This window comes from Mobula birostris, chromosome 11, assembly GCF_030028105.1.
Source record: "Mobula birostris isolate sMobBir1 chromosome 11, sMobBir1.hap1, whole genome shotgun sequence".
Lineage (NCBI taxonomy): Eukaryota > Metazoa > Chordata > Chondrichthyes > Myliobatiformes > Myliobatidae > Mobula > Mobula birostris.
Genome location: NC_092380.1, coordinates 23,860,014 through 23,885,720, shown reverse-complemented (window position 1 = coordinate 23,885,720; position 25,707 = coordinate 23,860,014).

Here is a 25,707-nt window from a genome sequence, read left to right as displayed (position 1 = left end):
TCAGAAGTAAAAGGGAAGCATTCTGTAAAGGGCAGAATGATGATAGCAATGAGAAGAGGCCATGTCCTGGATGGTGAGGGTTCTTAGAGGCATCGACTTTTGACGATGTCCTTGATGCTGGCCAGGCTAATGCCCATGATAGACTGGCTGAGTTTACAACCCTCTGTAGCTTCTTCTAATCCAGTTCATTGGCGCCTCAGTACCAAACTGTGATTAACCCAGCCAGAATGCTCTCCACAGTACTTCTGAAGAAATGTTCTAGTGTTCTTGGAGGCATATCAAATCTCATCAAAGTCCAAATGAATCGTATTAGGGGACCATTCAGTGGTCTCATAACAGTGGGATAGAAGCATCCTTGAACTTGGTGATGCGTAGATTCAGGCTTTTGTAGATCCTGCCTGATGGGAGGAGGGAGGAGAGAGAATGTGCAGTGTGGTGGGGGGGGGGGTCTTTGATTATTCTGGCTGCTTTCCTGTGTCAGTGAGAAGTATAGACAGAGTCCATGGAGGGAAGGCTGTTTCCTGTGATGTGCTGACGGGCGTCCACAACTCTCTGTAGTTTCTTACAGTCACAGGCAGAGCTGTGTCATACCAAGCCATGGATAGGATGCTTTCTATGGTGCATCAATAAAGAAATGATCAAAATTCAGAGAAAAGCAATCAGTTTATTTTTCAGATTTGGGATTCAGGACCTCTGAATGTCATTGTACGGGGCAGCAAATGGTACTTAGGAATATTAAATGATCATTGACGGAATGATTTGTATCACAAGTGAGGTAAGGTACAGAGAGTGCTTTGGTGCCCTGTGTGTGCCTTTGTTTGCTGACAATTCAAAGCTAGACAGGGCAGTAATCTGTAAGGACGTAAATCTGCAGAGGGCTGTAGGCAGCATGAGTAAATGGGCATGAAGGTGTCAGGTGGAATATAATATGAGAAAAAGGATGAGGTTATTCACTCCAGATGGAAGAATATCACAACAAAAAGGGACAATTCATTCTTTCTCTCTCTCGCTATCTGTCTCTTCTTTCTCTCTTTTTTTCTGCTTTTCTTTCTCTCTCTCTCTCACACACACACACACACACACACACACACACACACACACACACACACACACATACACACACACATCACACAAGTACCCTCACACATTCATGTGCACACACATACACACTCTGCACATGTGTACATATAAACACCCCTGTACACACACATAATACATACATGTAAACACAAACATTCATGCACACACAAATACACATATGTGCACACATGTATATTTGTGCTCCACACACATACACATGAACACACACACACACATACACACATGCATGCACACAGACACATATACAAACACACATAAACACACACACACATACACACATACATGCACACAGACACATATACAAACACAAACACACACACACATACATACATGCATGCACACAGGCACATATACAAACACACATAAACGCACACACACATACATACATGCATGCACATAGACACATATAGAAACACACACACACAGTTTATACAGACACTGCTTTGACTCAGTCACTTCCTGTCTCACACACAAACAATGACCACGACTCACTGTGGGATACTGTGACCCATGGCCAATAACTCCCACCACATCCAAGCTCTGCATCCTAGGTTTGGTTCGGACCGAGGGAGCAGATGGTTGGTAATGCACACAGGAGGTGGCCACCTCGGGAGAGTTGATTTGTGTCTCTGGAAGAGAACACCTGGATTTCAGGGGCAATGTCAGGTACCAGGAGATGCAGAGGTTCTCCACAACCTGCGGAGTACAAGCTCATGGGTACAAATACCTGGGCATGGCTAATTTCGTGAATACACATGCCTTTCCTGCAGGACTGCACCCATAAACAAAAGGTCTCACTTTCAAACATTCTCAGTTAATGAAACCTTCAGATTTCTCTCAGGAGACAGACACAGACAATGAGCTGGGACCCACATATCACAGAGGTGAAAGGAGACATGCAGTGACCCCACCAGAACTGGAAGACCCCAGGATATCATTGCCTGTGTTTGTTGTTCATTCAAATAACATATTTCACTGACTGTTTTGATGTACTTGTGGTAAGTAAGTGAACCTGAGCCTACCTTTATGATCCAGTGACGTATGCCTGGGTCTTGAGTTAATACATGTTTTTACAGAGCTGTAGACACAGCCCAGTCTATCACACAAACCAGCCTCCCCTCCATGGACTCTGTCTACAGTTCCGTTGCCTTGGGAAAACAGCCAACATAATCAAATACCACTCTCATCCCAGACATTCTCTCTTCTCTCTCCTTCCATCAGACAGGAGCTACAAAAGCCTGTGAACACTTATCACCAGTTTCAAGGGCAGCTTTTAACCAAGTCTCTAAATCGACTTCTTATGTAACAAGGATGAAACCTTGACCACACCCCCGCCTCCCCCCCCCCCCGCAATCTGCCTCACCGTGGCAAAGGCTCATTGTGATCTATTACTGTGCCGTATCTCTAATAAAAAAAAAACAAACTCTACTTGGCAGTGTGGCAACAAAGACCCTTTCTTCTTTCTGGATGCCAGGACCTTTTGGGCACTGTGCACCAGCCCACATCTCAAGCAAGATCACAAGCTCACTGTGTGAATCTTAGAAGGGCATTTGTAGTTCAGAGACAAGAACACAAACTGCTTTCCAGTTATCTTTGGGGTAGTGAGGGGAGTCCCAAGCCCTTATGGGCACTGGTGGAGAGTCAACTTTAACTTATTTACTACTATATTTTGGAAAGGTGTCCATTACTGCTAAATAACACTGACACAGTGGTGTCTAGTTTAACGCTTCACAACGCCAGCTGTAAGACGGGGTTCGATACCCACCACTACCTGTAAGGAGTTTGTACACACTCTCCATGATCATCTGAGGTTCCTCTGGGCCCTCCGGTTTCCACCCACATTTCAAATATGTAGGTTAGTGAGTTGTGGAGTTGGAGACAGAAGAGTGGTGCCCTCAGAACATCCTTGAGCTGATGGTCTTGGATGTAAAGCCACACGTTTCCCTATATGTTCCAATGTTTGATGTACATGGTTGAATTTTTTGAGGATGTGACTAAACACATGCATGAAGGTAGAGCAGTAGATGTAGTGTATATGGATTTCAGCAAGGCATTTGACAAGGTACCCATGTCAGGCTTATTGAGAAAGTAAGGAGGCATGGGATCCAAGGGGACATTGCTTTGTGGATCCAGAAATGGCTTACCCACAGAAGGCAAAGAGTGATTGTAGACAGGTCATATTCTGCATGGAGTATGATGACCAGTGGTGTGCCTCATGGATCTGTTCTGGGACCCCTACTCTTTGTGATTTTTATAAATGACCTGGATAAGGAAGTGGAGGGATAGGTTTGTAAATTTGCTGATGACACAAAGGTTGGGGGTGTTGTGGATAGTGAGGAGGGCTGTCAGAGGTTACAACGGGACATTGATAGGATGCAAAACTGTGTTGAAAAGTGGCAGATGAAGTTCAACCCAGATAAGTGTGAGGTGGTTCATTTTGGTGGGTCAAATATGATGGCAGAATATACTATTAATGGTAAGACTCTTGGTAGTGTGGAGGATCAGAGGGATTTTGGGGTCCGAGTCCACAGGACACTAAAAGCTGCTACGCAGGTTAACTTTGTGGTTAAGAAAGCATACGGTACATTGGCTTTCATCAATCGTGGGATTGAGTTTAGGAGCTGAGAGGCAATGTTGCAGCTATATAGGACCCTGGTCAGATCCCGCTTGGAGTACTGTGCTCAGTTCTGGCCGCCTCACTACAGGAAGGATGTGGAAACCATAGGAAGGTTGCAGAGGAGATTTACAAGGATGCAGCCTGGATTGGGGAGCATGCCTTATGAGAATAGGTTGAGTGAACTTGGCCTTTTTTCCTTGGAGTGACGGAGGATGAGAGGTGACCTGATAGAAGTGTATAAGATGATGAGAGGCAATGATCGTGTGGATCATTGGCTTTTTCCCAGGGCTGAAATGACTAGCACGAAAGGGCACAGTTTTAAGGTGCTTGGAAGTAGGTAATGAGGAGATATCAGTTGTAAGTTTTTTATACAGAGAGTGGTAAGTGCGTGGAATTGTCTGCCAGCGATGGTGGTGGTGGATACGATAGGGTCTTTTAAGTGACTCCTGGACAGGTACATGGAGCTCAGAAAATAGAGGACAATGGGTAACCCTAGGTAATTTCTAAAGGTAGGGACATGTTCGGCACAGCTTTGTGGGCCAAAAGGCCTGTATTGTGCTGTAGGTTTTCTATGTTTCTATGTGACAAAAGAAAGCTAATATTCCTTTAAAACATTTAAAAGGCATAAGAACATGTACATGGATAGGGAAGGTTTTGAGGGATATGGGCTAAATGCTGCCAAATCCCAGCATATTCCTCAGGTGTGTTGGTTGTGAACATAAATGACACATTTCACTGTGTGTTTTGAAGTAAATGTGATGAAGAATCTTCAATAATGAATCTTGAATTTTAAACCTTGAAACTTGAATCTTGTGAAGACACTTGAATATAAACACAAGAGATTCTGCAGATGCCTGAAATCTAGAGCAATGCACACAAAATGCTGGAGGAACTCAGCAGGTCAGGCAGCATCTGTGGAGAAGAATACATTTCATCAGAGAGTAGAATAGATAGAGGTCTTGGTCAGTATGGACTCCTTGTGCTGAAGGGCTTATTCAAATGCTGTATATATCTATGACTGTATGTCTTTATGTCTCAATGATTCCAGGACACCGTGACTCTGTGTTTCCATGACTCTATGTCTCTAGGTCTCTAGGTCTCCCTGTCTCTCTGTCTCTATGATCCTTTGACACTATGTCTCTATGATTCTATAAATCTATGACTGTGGGTCTTTGAATCTATGGCACTATGATTCTATGTCTCTATGCTTCTTTGACTCTACAACTCTATGACTACGTGACTCTAAGACATCCAATACTCTATGTCACCGTGTCTCTATGACTCTCCGAATCTAAGACACTGTGACTATGATTCTGTGAATCGATGACTCTGTGACACTATGACTATGTCTCTCTGTGATTCTGATACTATGAATATGACTCAATGACTCTATGACAATATGACTCCATGATTCTATGACTCTGAGACAATGACTGTGACTCTATGACTCTGTCACTTTATGACTTCCTGACCTGATGCCTCTATGACCATCTGTCTCAATGACCCTCTAATGTTATGCCTCTATATCTCTGGGACTCTGTGACTCTCTGAGTCCATAACTATGACTCTGTGTATTTGTGAATCTCTGATTCTATAATCCTGTGATCCCATGACTCTGACACTCTATGACTATATGACTCCATGACCTTATCACTATATCACTTTCTGTCTCTATGGCTACACAACTCTATGACTCAATGACAATGACAATATGCCTCTATAAACCTATGACAATGTCAGTTGGAATCTATGACCTTATGACCCTCTGTCCCTGTAATGCAATGACTCCATAATTCTGTGACTATGACTTTTTAACCTGATGTCTCCATGTCTCTATGTACCCATGACTCTATCACTCTCTGTCCCATGACTCTATGACACTGTGACTCTCTGTCTCAGTGAGTCTATGAATCTATGGCTCTATGACTGAATAGCTCCATGTCTCTGGGACTCTCTGATATTATGACTCTGTGACTTCTGTCTCAATGACTACAAGACTCTAAGTCTATATGACTATTTCCCTCTGACTCTATCACTCTCTGTCTCTATGGCTACTTGACTCTATGACACAATCACCATGACTATGTGCCTTTCTGACTCTCTGACTCTAGAACTGTATGACTCTCTGATCTCTGACTCTCTGACACTGTCCCTATGACTCTATAGCTGTATGACTCTATGTCTATTTGTTTCTATGACTCCATGGTTCAATTACTCTATGTCACTATACCTGTGACTCTCTGATCTCTGACTCTCTGACTCTCTGTCTCTATGTCTCTATAACTATGACTATGACTTCCTGACTTTCTGACTCTGTCTCTCTGTCTCCATGACTCTCTGACCAGCATATATTTTCCTGTGCAGTACTCTAAGTCATTAAGCAGATGATGGTGGATCTGTACTTCTGGTCGAGGCGTGCCCCCAATGCAAATTCCAGGAATTGCTGAAGAATGAATGGTTATATATTTGTGAATGGGGATGATATATGATGTGTAGGTGGTAATGCTCCTGTACACCTATAGCTGTTGTCACCAGTAGTACAGGACTTGGACTTTGGAGAAGATGCCAGGTTAGCTGGATGAAGTTCAGAAGTTCAAATTTATTATCGGAGTATATACATGCCACCACATACAACCTTGAGATTCTTTCCCTGCAGGCTTGCTTAGCAAATATATAGAACAGTAGCTGTAAATATGATCTAGAAACTGTAAACGAACTATGCAAATGCAGATAATAAATAACAATGAATCAATAAAAAGCATGAAATAATGATAAAAGAGTCCTTAAGTGAGTGTAGTTATCCTCTTTTGTTCAAGAGGGGTAATAATTGTTCTTGAACCTGGAGGTGTGAGTGCTGAGGCACTTGTGCCTTCCAGCTGATGGCAGCAGCGAGAAAGGTGCATGGCCTGGGTGGTGGGGATCTCTGATAATGGATGCTGCATTTCTACGACAACATTTCATATTGATGTGCTCAATGGTTGGGAGGATTTAACCCATAATGTACTGTTCATCATCAAAGACCACCGCCCCCCTCCCACCACCACCACCACCACCACTCAGGCCATGCTCTCATGTTGATGCTGTCATCAGTGAGGAGATAAATGAGTCTTAGGTCCAATGCATCTCCAGGTTCAGGAACAGTTATTGCCCTTCAGCCACCAGTCTCCTGAAGCAACGCAGATAACTTCACTCACCTCAACACTGAACTGATTCCACAACCTGTTCACCTGCTTTCAAACACTCTGCAGCTCATGTTCTCAATATTACTTATTTATTTTTTATTTGCAAAGTTTGTCTTCTTTTGCACGTTGGTTGTCAGTCTTTATGTGTAGTTTTTCATTGATTCTATTAAATTTCTTTGTATCTACTGCGAATGTCTGTAGGAAAGTGTATCTCAGGTTAGTATATGGTGACATACTATATAGTGAACTTTGCACTGTGAACTTTAAACAGCACTGTCCTGTGGAGTGGTGTGTTCTCTCCAACTCCCTGTTCAGTTACAGCAGGACTTTCCAATTTTTCCAATGTATGTCGCTTGCAATAAAAAAGCACCAGAATTCCCAAATGCACAACTGCAGTAGAGTTATTGCACATTGAAATAAATGCAGAAAGCACTGGGAAACCGCAGGGAGTTAGCTTGGGGAGAGAAACGGAGTTAATGATTCAGGAGGGATATTATCTGGTTGTCTTTCCACCGACGCAATTGATAACCTGAGTATTTTTATGGCATTATCCATTCCTGTTTCAGATTTCCAGCATCAACCAACCTCAGTGAATTTTTCTGTCTGTCTACCAGTTTCCTCAGATGGGGAGGTAAATGTCAAACATAAAGGAATAATCCTCAGGTTTTCCCCACATTGGCCATAAGACCATAAGTCCGGAAGACACAGGAACAGAGTTAGACTATAAAGGCCCAGTAATTCTTCTCTGCCATTCTATCAAGGCTGATTTATTATCCCCCTCAACCCCCATTCTACTGCCTTCTCCTTGTAACCTTTGACACCCTTACTAATCACAAACCTATCAACCTCCACTTTAGACATACCCAATGACTTGGCCTCCGTGTTTGTGGCAATGAATTCTACAGATCCACCACCATCTGACAGAACAAAGTTTGAGAGTGTGATGGACTTTGCCCACTGTAATCAATGCCTAGAAGCAAAGTGACAAACATCTGGCCAGGTCTGACACACGGGGAGGGATGAGGATGTACTTTGGAATGAAAGACAAAGTGGATAATCAGGGTCTGGCTCCACTTATCTATGTTTAACTCTAAATCAGATGGTAGTGTGTTCAGCAGGAACATGTTAACTACTGTCAGTATGTGACAGAGTTAAATAAAACAGAATGTGCTGGTGATACTCAACAGACCAGGTAGCACCCGTAGAGAGAATAACAGTATCAAAGTTTCTGTTCAATGACTTTAACTAGTATGGATGGTGGTTGTCCATCATCTCTGACGATGACAGGAAACCTGTGCAGGACAGCTTTTAAAAGAGGAAAAGTTGCTGCACAGTTCAACTCTCTCAACCTCAGAAGTTCGGCTCCAGTGGTACAAACAGGAGTCACAAACTGGGGTCTTCCTTGGTTGCAGCGGATGACCCGACGTCTTCTGTGCCCTTGCTCTCCACAGAGCGTTGCAGAACCACCTTCCTGACCGTTGGATCTCAGTGTAGATCTCATCCGCCCTGTCCACCAGAGATAACACCGTACGCTGGGACAGGCATGTTCCTATCTCACCGGGGTACGAGGCCGCCAGCTACCCTCACCTGCTTTAGCCCGCCTGTCGAAACGGTGTGGCCACTGTTACACGCAAACAGCTACTTGGAGCCACAGGTGAGAGCTGAGCGCCCGGTGGGGACCAAAGGAAAGTGAGGTGCCCCGGAATGGACATGACAAACCATCTCACCAGAGATGCTAAGTATCCCTGGACACCAACCGGTATGGCCAATGTCAAAGTGGTCTTACATTAGGCCTCCTCGTTTTAAGTATAATGAGAAATTAGTTTCTCCGTACAATCTGCCAGTGGTTTAATATAGAACATTTTTCACCATGACATTATTGAGTTGCACTGTCTCTCTCCCTGCGTCCTGCACAGAAAGTTTGCTTGTTACCAATGGACTGGCTGCTAAAAACATGGTTCTAATTCAGAAAGAGAGTTTTGGGGATTAAGCTGAACAAACAAAGAAGGTGGAACATAGAATATAGTGTATCACACAATATCTGTGCCGAATATGATGCCAAATTAAATAAAGCTTTTCTGTCTCTATTATTTATTTATTGAGATAGTGCAGAGTAGGCCTGTTGAGTTACACCGCACAGCAATCCTCAATTTAATCCTTGCCTAATCATGGGACAATTTTACAAAGACCAAATTAATCTACCAACTGGTACGCCTTTGGACTGTGGGAGGAAACCAGAGCACCCGGAGGAAACCCACACGGTCATGGGGAGAACGTACAAACTCCTTCCAGGCAGAGGCAGGAGTTGAACCTGGGTCACTGGTACTGTAAATCATCGTGCTATTCACTATACCACCGTACCGCCCCAGTGCCACCTTTACATGATGCATATCCCTCTGTTCCCTGCCCTTTCACGTTCAAAATGTTCAAAAGATTAAAAGTAAGTTTCTTATCAGCGTACGTGATGTATATGCCGGCATAGGTTCATTTTCTTGTGGGCATTCACAGTAAAACAAAGAAATACAATAGAATCAGTGAAAAGCTGCGCACAAGTACTGACAAGCTACCAACGTACAAAAGAAGTGAAACTGCAAATACTATTACTGCTCATTATAAGAAGTTCATGAACAATATTGAGTTGCAGAGTTCTTGAAAGTGAATCTATTCATTTTCAAGAACTCACCTTAACTCTGAAATCAGTTCAGAGCTGGGGTGAGTGAAGCTACCCCTGTTGGTTCAGGAGCCATGATGGTTGAAGGGTAATAACTGTTCCTGAAGCTGATGGCGTGGGGCCTAAGGCTCCTGTGCCTTTCCTCAAAGGCAGCAGAGAGAACAGAGCTTGGCCTGGATGGCAGGGGTCCTTGTGTCCATCTGACAGCCAATTAAATGCCATTATCATACCTGCTTCCACCACCTCCCCTGACAGCCCATTCCCGGCACCCACCACTCTCTGTTCTAAAAAGCTTGCCTCACACATCTCCTTTAAGCACCTCCCCACCTCCCCTCACCCTAACTACATGTCCTCCAGTATCTGACATTTCTACCCCAGGCTAGAGCTCGACTGCCTACCCTACCTATGTCCTGATGAAGGATCTCAGCCCGAAACATTGACCGTACTCTTTTCTATAGATGCTCCTGGCCTGCTGAGTTTCTCCAGCATTTTGTGTGTTGCTTCGGATTTCCAATAGCTGCAGATTTTCTCTAGTTTGTGATTGGACTACGTGTGCCTCTTACAACTTTATGAATTTCCATCGGGTCTCCCCTCAGCCTCTGACCCTCCAGAGAAAACAACCCACGTCTGTTCAGTCTCTCCTCACAGCTCATCTCCTCTGACCCAGACCACAACCTGGTGAACATCTTTCACTCCCTCTCCAAAGTCTCCACATCCTTCTTGTACATGGCGGAGTAGACAACACTGCAAGTGCAGACAAACCAGACTTCGGTGCAGCTACAACGTGACTTGCTGACTCTTACAATCAATACCCCAACCAATGAAGGCAAGGATACCATATACCTTCTTTGTCACCCTGTCTACTTGTTTGGCCTTATTCAATGAGCTACAGACCTGGGCCACAAATATGCCTCTGCACATCAATACCATTAATAGTCCTGTGATGAACTGTATAATCTCCCCTTACATATAACCCGCCAAAATGCAACATCTCCTGCTTGCCCAGATTAAATTTTACCTGTCATTTCTCCATCCTAATCTCTGAAATCAAAGGGAACAGCCTCAGGATAGAAAGACCAGAACATCATAAGACATGGGAGCATAATGGCCAATCTGCCCATCATCTGATCCAGCATTCCATCATGGCTGATTTATCCTTCTACTGTTTTCTCCCTATAACCTTTAACACCCTAACTAACCAAGAACCTGTCAAGCTCTGCTTTAAATATACTAAATATACCCAATGACTTGGCCTCCACAGCCACGTGCAGCAATGAATTCCAGAGATTCACCAGCATATGGCTAAAGAAATCTCATCTCTGTTCCAAACAGACGTCCCTCTATTCTGAGGCCGTGCCCTGTGGTTCCAGACACCTCCACTACAGGAACCATCCTCTCCGCATCCACTATATTTAGACCTCTCAATATTCGATAGGCTTCAATGGGATTCCCCCATTGTTCCTTTAAACTTCAGTGAGCACAGGGTCAGAGCCCTCAAACTCTCCTCATACATTAGCCCTTTCATTCCTGGAATCATTCTTGTGAACCTCTTCTGAACCCTCTCCAATGCTAGCACATCTTTTCTTAGAGAAGGTGCTCGAAACTGTTCACAATACTCCAAGTGTGGTCTGACCACTGCCTCCTAAAGCCATAGCATTACATTTACTCTTATATTCCAGCTCTCTCAAAATGAATGTCAACATTGCATTTTCATTCCTTTCCACTGACTATCCTGCAGGTTAATTTTTAGGGAATCCTACACAAGGACTTCCAAGTCCCCTTGCACCTCTGATATTTGAATTTCTTCCCAGTTTAGAATATGGTGCATGTCCTCATTCCTTCCACCCAAGCGATGACCATACACTTCTCCACACTATTTCTATCTGCCATTTCTTTGCCCATTCTGTCCAAGTCCTTCTGTAGACTCCCTGTTTCTCAGCACTCCCTGCCCCTCCACCTGTCTTTGTATCATCTGCAAATTTGACCACAAAATCATGAATTCCATCATCCAAATCAGTGAAAAAAGAAGCAGTCCCAACAACACCAAGCCCTGTGCAACACCACTAGTCATCGACAATCAATCAGGAAAGGCTCCCTTTATTCCCACTCTTGTGATGTACTGTATCTATCCTGTGTCTTCCAAATTGCTCCCAGAAACTCCAGCCATTGCTGCTCTGCCATCATCCCTGCCAGTGTTCCCTTCCAATCAACTTCAGCTAGTTCCACTCTCATACCTCTGTAACTCCCTTGAATCCACTGTAGAGTTGTAAGTTAGGATGGTCCATTTAGTTTGGTTAGGTGTGTTTACGTGGCAAATGGTAATGGGGCTAGTACCTGTGATGGAACTGAGGTCTGCAGACCTCAGCCTGAGCCTCTAATCTTTCTGCATTCACACAGACCTCCATCAACCATGTCTACTTCGAGAAATGATCAGGAATTATGCAGCATCTTTTTGTTTCTTTTGCGAAACCCCAAAGCGATACACAGATATTTGCAAAATTAATATCAATCGGGCAAAAGGGAGAAATATAGTGGAAGGCGGAAGATAAGAAAAGGGTGTCAAAAGAGGGGGGAGAATTTAAAAGATAGATACGCAAACATTTTATGTCAGGAGAGACAGTCAGTCATTCTATAAATATCTGACTGTGGCCGGTTACAAGCTAACTATTTTTAGAATCTTTGACTCAACCTCTGGGAGCTGTCCTGAATTCTAATGTGCTCTGGATTAGAGCTGATCCTGGCCAGCAGCATTGGAAACACCAGGCAAAGACCAGCCGGGAGATTGGTGTCGTGAGGGGACGGTGGTGCACGTCAAACAAAAGGGACGATGACTGGCAGTGCCAAAGGCCGAATCAGTCAGGGCGCCTCTGCTTTACACACGCCCATCAGCACATGTGGGGTGGCGGCCTGAGAGCTGGGAGCCGCGAAGGGGCGGTGAAGGGCGGTAGGATTTTCAATCACGGTGTCATAGAGTTGTACAAGTGGAAGCAGGCCTTCAGCCCAACCTCTGCTCGTTTACTTTGTGAACACAAGGGGGCGACATGGTAGCGTATTTGTTACAACAACAGCGATCTGGGTTTAACTCCCATTGTTGTCTGTAAGGAGTTTGTACATTCTCCCCATGACCACATGGGTTTCCTCCGGGTGCTCTGGTTTCCTCCCACAGTCCAAAGACGTATGGGTTAGTAGGTTAATTGGTTATACGGGTGTAATTGGACAGTGTGGGCCTGTTGGGACAGACCGACCCTGTTACCATGTTGCATCTCTCAATAAGTAATTGACCACCGTTCGTTCCTACGTTCACCACGGTTGTCAGCATTTGGCTCTTATCCCTCTGCAGATCTCCTGTCTATCACGAGACTCCCCCACCGTCTAGGCCATGCCGCCTTCTCGCAGCTTCCACCAGGTACGGAGTCCTGCAATCCAATGTCACCTGGGCCAGGAATAGCTGCAGCTGTTTTCCCTTCAGACGTTCGTCTCTTGAACCAACCGGCACAGCCCTAACCACCACAGTTTAGCAACACCATAACCACGGCGATCACTTTGTACTGTCGTGGACCTCTTGCTTTTGTTGGGGGTTCTTTCCTGTAAAAATTATGCATAAACTATGTTTTAAGTTTTTTGTGAATGCTGCTTGTCTGACGCTCTGTGCCTGTGATCCTGCTACAGGTAAGTTTTTTGTTGCACCTGTGCGTATGTAGGCTTGTGCACTCATAGAGCACTACAGCACAGAACCAGGCCCTTTGGCCCCTCTAGTCCATGCTGAACTATTTTTCTACCTAGCCCCATTGTCCTGCACTTGGGCCGCAGCCTTTCATACACCACCGATCCATGTACCTATCGAATTGCTCCTTAACTTTGCTCAACTTTGACCTTGACCTGCACTCCTGTCGTAGTTGGACTGCATTGCAATGGGAGTTGCAGAGATCTGAGTTGGACCCTGACCTTGGGTCCTGATTATGTGGAGTTTGCATATTCTTCCTGTGACCATGTGCGATTCCCTCGGGTGTTCTGGTTTCCTCCCACATCCCAGAGACGTGTGTTATGGTTCAATCATTCATTATGCGCCGTGTCATATCACACGGGTGATCATGGTCTTTCCACGACCGTGATTGTTCTTGGCAAATTTTCCTACAGAGGTTGTTTGCTGTTGCCTTCTTCTGGGCAGCGTCTTTACAAGACGGGTGACCCCAGCCACTAGCAACACTCTTCAGAGATTGTCTGCCCGGCATCAGTGGTCGCATAACCAGGACTTGTGATATGCACCAGCTGCTCATACGACCATCCACCACCTGCTCCCATGGTTTCACGTGACCCTGATCATAGGGCTAAACAGGTGCTAGACCTTGCCCAAGGGTGACCTGCAGTCTACGGGAGAGAAGGAGCACCTTACACCTCCTTTGGTAGGGACGTCTCTCCACCCCACCACCCACATCCTTCATTAGCAACTGTAAAAAGATCGCTGGTAAAAACAAGTCAAAAAGGTGTTGGTTAGCTTGTGAGAGGCAAGGAGCTACAAGAGAATAAGGAAGGGGCAATGGAGATGGCGGCATTGCTCCACTGGGAGCTAGCATGGACCTGATGGGCCGAATAGCCTCCGACTTTATCATTGTCTCTGTCTCTAGAGTGGACACAGCCAGCAACTTTTCCCCAGGGTGAAAATGGTTAATATGAGAGGGCATTGTTTTCAGGTAATTGGTAGAAAGTGCAGGGGGGGATGTTGGTGTAAGTTTTCGGCACAGAGGGTCATGGGTGTTTGAAAAGCCCTGCCAGGAGTGGTAGTGGAGGCAGATAGGAGTGTTTAAGGAATTCTTACAGAGGCACATGGATGAAACAAAAATGGTGCATTACGGGCTGTGTAGGAGCAAAGGGCGAGATTGATCTTAGAGCAAGTTAAAAGGTCGGCAGAACATTGTGGGCCGAAGGGCCTCTGCTGTGCTGTAATGTTGCCATGTGCCCATTCAGACGATGAGGTGCTGAGCTGCTCTTGCTGGGCCGGACACCCACACATCTGCTGGCAGACAGTAGCCATTTGCCTCTGAAATCTTTCAGTACCCTTGTTACGTTTCCACCTCTGAAATGGCTGCCATCTGCAAATCTATGATGTCTTATTCCATACGTCCTTCTTCATAGCCACAGAACCTATGCATCCGGTAGCCCCCAGGAGGGTGATCTTGTCAATCCCAACGCCTTGCTACTTCACCAGCAGGATCTTCTCCTGATACCTAATTCCCTTTGGAATCTCTGGCTCTATTTTCAAGCCCGAGACGCAGGTTTATCCTTTGAAAGCCAGTTCCAAAGGATGAACCAGAGACTGCCGAGACCCGTGACACAGGTTTTCCACACGATATCCACACAGATCATCGCAAACGTTGGTACATCAAGATAGTACAGGGGGGAAAGCTCATTTCACGATGTGTGAGTGATGATAAACCTGATTCTGATCTGAGTGGGAGAGGAGAATTATGGATTATGGTTGGGAAAAGGGGAAAGGAGAGGGGAGAGAATGGAGACATTCTGTAATGATCAGTAAACTAATTTGTTTGCAATCAAATGACCTTTATGGTGTCTCAGGGCTGGATGTGTCTGCACCCTTGCCAACCTATGCCAACCCCCGCCCCTGGCACTCCTTCTCTGCCACCTGTCCAGCGCCCCTTCCACAGTGCTCCACCCTCACCGTTGCCACCATGCTTTCTCCCACCAAATTTACGAACTCGCTGTCCGTTCCCCCCTGACAAATGCAGTACTGTACAGGAATCTTAGGTACCCTAGCTAATTGTGTGCCTAAGACTTTTGCACAGCACAGTACCTTACAGTACAGTATCGATCCCCGTGGAAGTGTGCGTGCTCTCGTGCATGTGTCCATGCTCATCTGCATGTGTGTTTGCAAGCCTGATTTCATCAGCGACGTGCTCTGCTGCCGTGTGCACAGTGTTGCCACTGGACAATGGGTTCAGCAGCATCTGAACCTGTCTTGACGCAGTTTAGATCTGAAATGTCACCAATACCTTTCATCCCACAATTGCCACTAGACACACTGAGTTCCTCCAGCTGATTGTTACTGTAGATTATAAACTACTCACATCCACCCTTGTAAGCTTAATATCGCTGCTCCTTAGTCCTTGACCTATTATCTAACAGGAAGAGCTTAAATCTTCCCCCTGCCATTGAAACAGTCACGATTTATTCCAGCTCGATCTAATCTCTCTACATCCTCCTTTAGCTCAAGAAGAACGACCCCATCTCCTCCAGTCTAACCCTGGACTAACATCCTTTATCTCTCCTCTGAAATACCTTGCCCATCTCTCTCAGCAGTTACTAGACTGTACCTGCAAAGACCAGTGTCACCCTGAGAGGAGATATCTCCAGGTCCGTCAAAGTGCGGTGATCAGAAATGAATGCATTACCAAGTTGAATCACAAGGAGTACTGCCTCGAGAACGCAGCATCCATCATCAAGGACCCCTATTGTAAGACATAGAACCAGAATTAAGCCATTTGGCCCATCAAGTCTGCTCTGCCATTCCAACATGGCTGATTTATTATCCCCCTCAACTCCATTCTCCTGATTTCTTCCTGTAACCTTTGACACCCTTACTAATCAAAAACCTATCAACCTCCACTTTAAATATATCCAGTGACTTGTCCTCCACAGCTGTCTATGGCCATGAGTTCCACAGATTCACCATCCTTTTGTGAAACTCCTCCTCGACCCTGTTCTAAATAGGCATCCCTCTATTCTGAGGCTCTGGCCTCTGGTTCTAGACTCACCCACTATAGGAAACATCCTCTCCATATCCATTCTACCTCGGCCTTTCAATATTCGATAGGTTTCAATGAAATCCTCCTGCATTCCTCTAAACTCCAGAGAGACAGGCCCAAAGCAAACATACGTTAACCCTTACCTTCCTGGAATCTTCACATGAATCTCCTTGCTTTTATATTCTAGGCTAGTCCTCTTGAAATGAATGCTAACATTGCATTTGCCTTCCTTACCACTGACTCAACCTGCAAGTTAACTTTTAGGGAATCCTGCACAAGGACTCCCAAGTCTCTTGGCACCACTGATTTCTGAATTTGCTCCTTGTTTCAAAAACAGTCTGGTCCTTTATTCCCGCTACCATCCAGGCCATGTTCTCTTCTTGCTGCTACCATTGGGAAGGACGTTAAGATATCTTAGGTGCCACACCACCAGGTTCAGGACCAGTTATTACCCTACAACCATCAAGCTCCTATACTACTATGGATCCCTCACTCACCACAACACTGAACTGATTCCACAACCTATAGACTCATTTTCAAAGATTCCACAAAGTATGTTCTCAGTATTAATTTTATTTTCGTATTTTACCCTCTTTTTCAAATCGGTTGTTTGTCAGTCTTTCTTTATGTATGGTTTTTCATGAATTCTTTTATATTTATTTAGTTTATTGTGAATGCCTGCAAGAAAATGAATCTCTTGTATATGTATATGGTGATATATATGTACTTTGATGATAAATTTACTTTGACTTGGTGGCAACCAATGCATTTTTATGGTTTTGTTGAAGCAAATTCAAATAACTGTTATGTTTCTTTAGTGAAGCATGCAGTTCGCTCCTCACGCAACACTTCAACGCAGTGCAGGTGAAGCGTGAGGGGTGCCTTTCTGTAGGTTAAAGTTATAATATCGTCTCCTTCACTGCCCTGACAACCCGATGCCAGATCCGTGGGTGCAGCTCTCCCTCTAGTGGTCACAGCCCGTAGTGCAGCAGGACCCATCTGATGAAATCAGGCGTGAGACCGCATACTGTACATATACTGACACACATACACTCCTCCACAGGGGTGGACACGTACATACACACACACATACACACACACACACACACACACACACACACACACACAAGCAAGTGTACATGTATATGTAAGGTAAAATAATTCTTGAGAACAGCCTCTATCCCTCTGTTATCACGTTCTGGAGTACAACTCCTGTGTGATAAAAGACTCTGATGAAAAACACTGAAGCGTACAGTGAAATGTAGCGCCTGCGTCAAATCAAATTAGCAAGACTGTGCTGGCAGGCAGCCAGCAAGTGTCTCCACACTTCCGGCAGCAACATAGCATGTCCACAATTTACTAACCCTAACCCGTAGGTCTTTGGAATGTGGGAGGAAAGCGGAGCACCCAGAGGAAACTTAGGAAATCTTGGGGAGTACACACCAACTTTTATAGGCAGCAGCGGGAATCGAACCCTGGTCGATAATTGCTGCTGCTGTAAAGCAAACGTGCTAACCACTATGCCACCATTCCACCCCGACCTCTTAATCTACCTCCTTGTGACCTTTGCACCTTATTTGTCTGCCTGAACCGCACTTTCTCTATAACAACATTATATTTTGTATTCTGCTGTTGCTTTTCCCGTTTTTGCTACCTCAACGTACTTACGTTTGGAATGATCTGTCTGGTCAAGATGCAGAACTTGGCCTTACAACTAGCTGAAGGGAAGTCAGAGCCCACAGTATGTTCTCTGAGACCCACAGGCCAGTCAGGTCTTGACAAGCAATAGACATGAAGTCAGGAGCCTTAAAAGAATGGTGGTCTCCCCCGAGATTATGTTTGAAATCTAAACGTTACTTTCAGAAATCGACTCGAGATGAGCGCGGAGGCTTTTGTATTCCAATCCCACATGCAGCAGTGATGTGTCCGGGAGATTAGAGTGCGTTAGAATGATTCAGCTAACTCAAGCTGGAACTGGAGCCTCTGTCATCGCAGGGTACGGCTTCAGAATAGAAGCATGTCCCTTTAGAACAGAGAGTCAGAATCAGGTTTAATATCACTGGCATGTGTCATGAAATTTGTTAACTTTACGGCAGCAGTACAATGTAATACATGATAAATAAATATAGATAAAAAACTGAATTACAGTGAGTATGTATGTCTATTAAATAATTAAAGTAAGCAGTGCAAAAATATCCAAAAATAAAAACCTAGTGAGGTAGTGTTCATGGGCTCAATGTCCATTTAGAAATCAGATGGCAGATGGGAAGAAGCTGCTCCTGAATCACTCAGTATATGTCTTCAGGTGCCAAGCACCTCATTTCTGATGGTAACAATGAGAAGAGGGCATCTCCTGGATGGTGGGGGTCCTTAATGATGGACGCCGCCTTCCTAAGGCTCCGCTCCTTGAAGTTGTCTTGGATACTATGGAGGCTGGTACCCATGATAGAGCTGACTAATTTTACACATTTCTGCAACTTACTTCGATCTTGTGCAGTAGCCCTCCCCTCCAATACCAGAGGTTCATTTTATTATCAAATTATGCATGTACAATACATCTCTGGTATATTCAAGGAAGTGGTGATGCAGCCAGTCAAAATGCTCTCCATGGCACATCTGTAGAAACTTTCAAGTGTTTTAGTCGACAGACTGGATCTCCGCAAACTCCAAATGAAATATAGCCACTGTCTTGCCTTCTTTATAGCTGCATCAATATGTTACATCAGGTTAGGTCCTCAGTGATATTGACACCCAGGAACTTGAAATTGCTCACTCTCTCCACTTCTGATCCCTCTGTGAGGAGGAATTTCATTAGCCAGAAGGAGATGAATCTGTGGAATTCATTGCCACAGATGGCTGTGGAGGCTAAATCATTGGGTATATTTAATGATTCTTGATTAGTAAGGGTGTCAAGGGTTATGGGGAGAATGCAGGGGGAATAAGAGGGATATTAAATCTTAGCCCTTCCTAATTCAAACAGAGCAAGAAATACACAGAAAATGGTTGGTTATTGAGTGGTGTCAAGGGAGACAGAGATACTGGGTACATGTCAACAGGTCTCTGAGAGCAGAACATAGGACAGTAGAGGGCAGTACAGGAACTTTGGCCCACAGTGCCCTGCTAATCTCTTAACCCATTCCAAGGGCAATCTAACCCTTCCCTTCCACATAGCTCTCCATTTTTCCTTCATCAAGGTGCCCATCTAAGAGTCTCTGACATATCCCTAATATATCTGCCTTGCAAACTGTTATTTCTGGGCAACAACAGAGGGATCTCCTCAGCTGTCTATTCTGGTGCCCCTCTTCCTTCCCTTTCTCCATGGTCCACTGTCATCTCCGATCAGATTCCTTCTTCTTCAGGCCTTTATCCCTTCCACCGATCATCTCCCAGTTTCTCACTTCACCCTCCCTCCCTCACCCACCTACCTTCCCCCTCACCTGGTCTCACCCATCACCTGCCCCTTCCCCTCCACTTTCTTAATCTGACTTCTGCCCCCTTCCTTTCCAGTTCCAAAGGGTCTTGCCCTGAAATATCGGCAGTTTATTCCCCTCCACAGAAGCTGCCTGATTTGCCGAGTTCCTCCAGCATTTGGTGTGTGTTACATAACGAATAGGAACCTCCTCTAGCTGGGCATTCCACACAAGAGGTTCTGCAGATGCTGGAAATTCAGAGTAACACACATAAAATGCTGGAGGAACTCAGCAGGTCAGGTTCTGAGAAAGGACTTTGGCCCAAAACAACAACTATTTATTCCTCTCTATAGTTGCTGCCAGACCTGCTGAGTTTCTCCAGCATTTGGTGTGTGCTGCCCAAGATTTCAAGCATCTGCAGAACCTCTTGTGTTTAGTAAAGAGATAGAGTTACAATAACCGGCAAAGGATTCCAGGGGTGAGGAGGAGTATTTTATCCAAGGTCTGTGTTGGCGGAGGGGGGGGCGGAGAGTCATTCCAAAAGCAACAAGGAACTGCTTAAATGGAGACAAAAATAGATTGTGCAGTTGCTGGAAATCCAGAGCAACACACATAAAATGTTGGAGGAACTCAGCAGGTCAGGTAGCATCTATGGAGGAGAATTAACAGTTGGTGTGTTAGGCTGAAACCCTTCATCAGGAAGCCTGATGAAAGGTCTTTGCAAAAGTTGTTGACTGTTTATTCCCCTCCATGGATATTGCCTGACCTCAGAGTTCAAAGTTCTAAGTAAATTTATTATCAAAATACGTATACCTCTACTTAGAGCCCTGAGATTCATTTTCTTGTAGGCATACTCAGTAAATCCAATGAAAGTCTGCAGCAGCTTTGGTGCTCAACCAGTGTGCAATAAACTGTACAAATACAAACAGAAAGAAATAGCAACAATAAATAAATAAACAATAAGTATTGGTAGCATAAGATGACGAGTCCTTGAAAGTGAGTCATTAGAAGATTGGTACGAAATTATCTTGGAAATATTTAAAATGGAAAAGTTGACTTACTCCCTGAGAACTCAAAAAGAAAAATTTTATCAAATCTGGAATAAATGGATTGAATATATAACCCCAATGCGAGCAGACTTTAGATGACTCTCCTAATGATTTATACTGCTCTTCTCATCAACACAGTAATATTGCTACTGTAAGCACCCCTAGTCTAAATGTTTGTTTTTTTTATTTTCTTTTGGAAAATAGAGAATTAACACAAGTAAAGGGAAAGATTTGGGAAAGGGATGAAAAAATGAAAAAATTAAGTAAATAAGTACATAGTGATTGGATAATTATGTCTGCGGGCAGGAGCAAGCATGAACAAATTAGGATATAAACACCTACAATGGTTGATACATAGGCTTATATACAACATTTTGGACCAATGGAAATGGTCCAGAAGGGTTATATGGAAACTATTATTACCATTTTTCTTAACAACTAGTTCCATTACTTAGCCTAATGGGTTAGATTTACCACAGTACATAATTATCTATTTACATGTTTATTTTCCTTTTATATCATCTCAATGTGTACTTAAGAATGTATAAATAATTGTAGTTTTATACATATAAAAAATGGAAAAGGTTATATGTGTGAAAAAAGTACATGATATTTGTGAATTCCTTATCCAAATAAAAATAAAATTAAAAAAAAAAGAAAGTGAGCCCATTGGTTGTGGGAACATTTCAGTGATGGGGCAAGTGAAGTTGAGTAAAGTTACCCAACTAGTGGAGCAGTCGAAGTTGTCCACATGGAGCCCTGGAGTGGTGCAACGTGGAGACAGACTCTTCAACACTCCAAGTCCACACCGACCACTAACATCTATTGATGCGACACTAATTCTATTTTATTCTCTGAGCACTTTCATGAACTTTCCCCTCCCTCACCCCCTAGATTGTGCCCTGCCCCCACACACGAGGGACATCTTACATCAGAGGGTTAACCTCCAACCCGCACGTCTTTGGATGTGGGAGGAAACCAGAGCACCGGGGGGGAAGCCCACTCGGCTGCTGGGTGAACGTGCAGACTCCACGCAGATAGTGCTGGAGATCGGGGTGGAACCCAGATCACCGTAGCTGGGAGGCATAACTGTGTGGCCTCGCAATAGAGAGCTGGTAAGTGGGATTAGATGGAAAATCCTTCTCCAGCTGGTCTGAACATGATGGGACGAATGGCCTCATTCTCTGTACATGTTGGCAGTCTGAAGATCCTTATTCCAATAAGATCACCCCACTGTTCCCTATGCAGAAAACTAATCCATCAAATTCCTTCTGCTTCAGCCCTTTACCTCTTCCATCTATCAGCTCCCAGCTTCTCACATCAATCCCTTTCATCCAACCCTCCTCCACCACCGACCTCCCTTCCCCCCTCACCTGGATTCACCTGCCGACTTGTGCTCCTCCCCATCTCTTTTATTCTAACTTCACCCCCCGCCCGGCCCCACTTCCTTTCCAGTCCAGATAAAGGCTCTCACCCGGAATTGTCATCTGTTCACTGATGCTGTCTGAACCCCCTGCAGTCCCTCCAGTGTTGCTACCAACAGGTTCCTCCCTTCCATCCATTGCTCAAATCTTTCCAATTCAACCAACATCTTTGCAACGTCATTTGAAGAAACTGAATTAACCCGTAGCTCATTGTGAGCATATCTAAAGATGGATGTTCTGGCCCTGGAGAGGGTCCAGAAGGGGTCCCCAAGTATGATTTGGGAATGAAAAGATTGATGTATGAGGGGGCGTATAATGCTTCTGGGCCTGTGCTCAATGGAGTTCAGGAGGATGGGGGATGGTGGGAAACCACTCATCTTTACTTGCCCCATCATTGAACTATTCCCATAATCAATGGACTATTCATCTCATGTTCTTCATATTTATTGCTTATTTATTATCACTATATCTTCGACAGGCTGGGTAATCCAGGTGAGGGTAGCCAAACGGGTCTGAAACCCTTGCTGAAATAGGAATTGGCTCATCCCAGCATGCGAAGAGCCACTGCTTCGGTGGATCGGGCGGAGGAAACCCCAGGGGTTCAACGGCTGAGAAGGCGTTGCAGCAGCACATTGTGGAATGCTTAGGGCGCGACAGAGCGCTTAAGAAGACATGGCCATCCAATGCAGCCAAGGAAGTTGCCAGACGTAACCATTCTTCGTGCCACTGGATCCTGACTTCTGAGGCCGAGAGAGGAGGATCGTCTCTGTGCAAGGCTTTTCCAGTTTAATATCTTTCACGCACTGGTTACATTGTGCAGCAAAGTCGGCTGGTGGCGCAGTGAGACCAGCGCCAGGCTCGAGAACGGAGGTTCCTGAGGTCGATCCAGTGACAGAGTGCTCCCAGGCACGCTCTCCATCCGTGATGGGTTGACGGCGAGCTTGCAACTCGGCCTCGTTAAAAGAAACACTGCCACCCTGCACAATGTAGTCTCCCTCGGACCCCGAGAGACAACCTACACACATGCCTTTCCCCAATCAGAAGCCCTAGGTGAACCATGAGATCTGAAACCTGCTGAGGGCCAGATCAGAAGCATTCGGGTCTGGAGACCAAGAAAATTACAAAATCACTAAACACGACCTCCAGCAAGCCATCTTGTGGGTGAAGAGGAATTTCCAGACCAAATCTGAATCAACAAGGGATGCTCTACAGTTGTGGCAGGGTTTGAATGATGTCACCTCTTATAAAGTTAAATCAAGCGACATGGGAGACAGCAGGCTTCAATTCCAGGTGAGCTCAAGGCTTTCTATGCTCACTTTGATTATTAGAACATGGAGGAACTAGCGCGAGCTCCCACATCCCCCCGATGATCCTGTGATTTGAATCTCTGAAGCCGGCGTGCAGGAGGGTGAACTTACGGAAAGCGCTGGACTGGACGGGGTACCTGACCACGCATTAAAAATCTGCGTTGATCAGCTGGCTGGTGTGCTCACAGAGATCTTCAACCTCTCGCTTCGGCAGTGCGTGGCACCCACCTGCTTCAAGCGGGCTTCGATTATACTGAATCCCAAGAAAAGCCAGGTGACCTGCCTCAATGACTATCGTCCAGATGAACTTACATCTACAGTGATGAGTCTGACACCTCTTTAGAGCCTCCAAGAGAGAGGCACTGGCACCAGTGCGCTCCACTGGGGGCAGTGCGGCACAGCATCCAGCTGAAGCCAGTGCTGCCCCCCAGTGTTTGTTCAGCAGAAGACAAGCTCTATTGTGCAGATTCCTGCAGCATTCACGGACTCAGGTTCTGGACAATTACTTTTCGTGTGACTCTATTTTATTGATGTCTTTATGTGCTTGCTGTCTTGTATGTGCTATGCGTGGTTTGTGCTGTGTATGACTGTTGGTATTGTGTTTTGTGCCTTGACCCCGGAGTAACGGGGTCACGATTGTCTGTATTCATGGGTATTTATGTATGGTTGAAGGACAATTAAACTTGAATTGAAGCATTGTGAGATGTTGGTGATGAAACATAACAGCTCCTGCCTGAGAGGCAACTTGGATCAGCTCCAATTTGCCTACCAGCCAAAAAGGTCCACAGCAGATGCCATCTCATTGGCTCTTCACTTAACCCTGGAACAGCTAGATAGCAAAAATACGTATGTCAGGATGCTCTTTATTGACTACAGCTCAGCATTCAATACCATCATCCCCTCAAAACTAATTAATAAACTCAAGACCTTGGCCTCAACACCTCACTGTGCAATTGGATTCTGGATTTTCTCACTTGTAGACCCTAGTCAGTTTGAATTGGCAACAACATCTCCTCCACAATCTCCATCAGCACTGGTACGCCACAGGGCTGTGTGCTCTACTTGCTTTACACCTATGACTGGGCAGTCAAGTATAGCTCCAACACCATATTCAAGTTTGCTGTCGTTGGCCAAATCAAAGGTGGTGATGAATCAGCATACAGGAGGGAGATTGAAAATCTGGCTGAGTGGTGTCATAACAACAACCTTTCACTCAATGTCAGCAAAACCAAGGAACTGATTGTAGGTTTCAGGAGAGGTCCATGAGCCGGTCCTCACTGGAGGATCAGCGGTGGAGAGGGTCAGTAACTTCCAATTCCCAGGTGTTGCTCCTTTGGAGGACCTGTCCTAAGCCCAGCACCTGAGAGCAATCACAAAGAAAACACGGCAACGCCTCTACTTCTTTAGGAGTTTGTGGAGATTCAGCATGACATTTAAAACTTTGACAAACTTCTATTGATGTGCAGTGGAGAGTATATTGACTGGCTGCATCACGGCCTGGTATGGAAACACCAATGCCCCTGAATGGGAAATCCTGCAAAACATAGGCCCGGTCCATCACAGTAAAGACCTTCCAACTACTGAGCACATCTACATGAAGCACTATTGGAGAAGGGCAGTATCCATCATCAGGGATCTCCACCACCCAGGCCGTGCTCTTTTCTCACTGCTGCCATCAGGTAGAAGGTACAGGAGCCTCAGGACTTGCACCACCAGTTTCAAGAACAGTTATTACCACTCAATTATCAGGCTCTTGAACCAAAGGGGGATAACTTCACTCAGCTTCACTTGCCCCGTCATTGAAATGTTCCCACAACCAATGGACTCACTTTCAAGAACTTTGTCTCATCTTCTCATCTCTTATTGCTACTTATTTATATTTGCATTTGCATAGTTTGCTGTCTTCTGCACTCTGGCTGAACGCCCTAGCTGGGTGGTCTTTCATTGATCCTGTTATATTTACTATTGTATAGATTTGTCAAGTATGTCCACAAGAAAATGAATCTCAGGGTTGTATATGGTGATATATATGCACTTTGATCATAAAATTTACTTTCAACTTTGAACTTTGAACCTAAGGGCCTGGAGAGAGTAAATGCAGAGATGTTTACTGGACATTGGATTGCATAGTGGGAGAGAATTTTCAAAACAAGCAATTGAGTGCGTACAGGACATTCTACACACT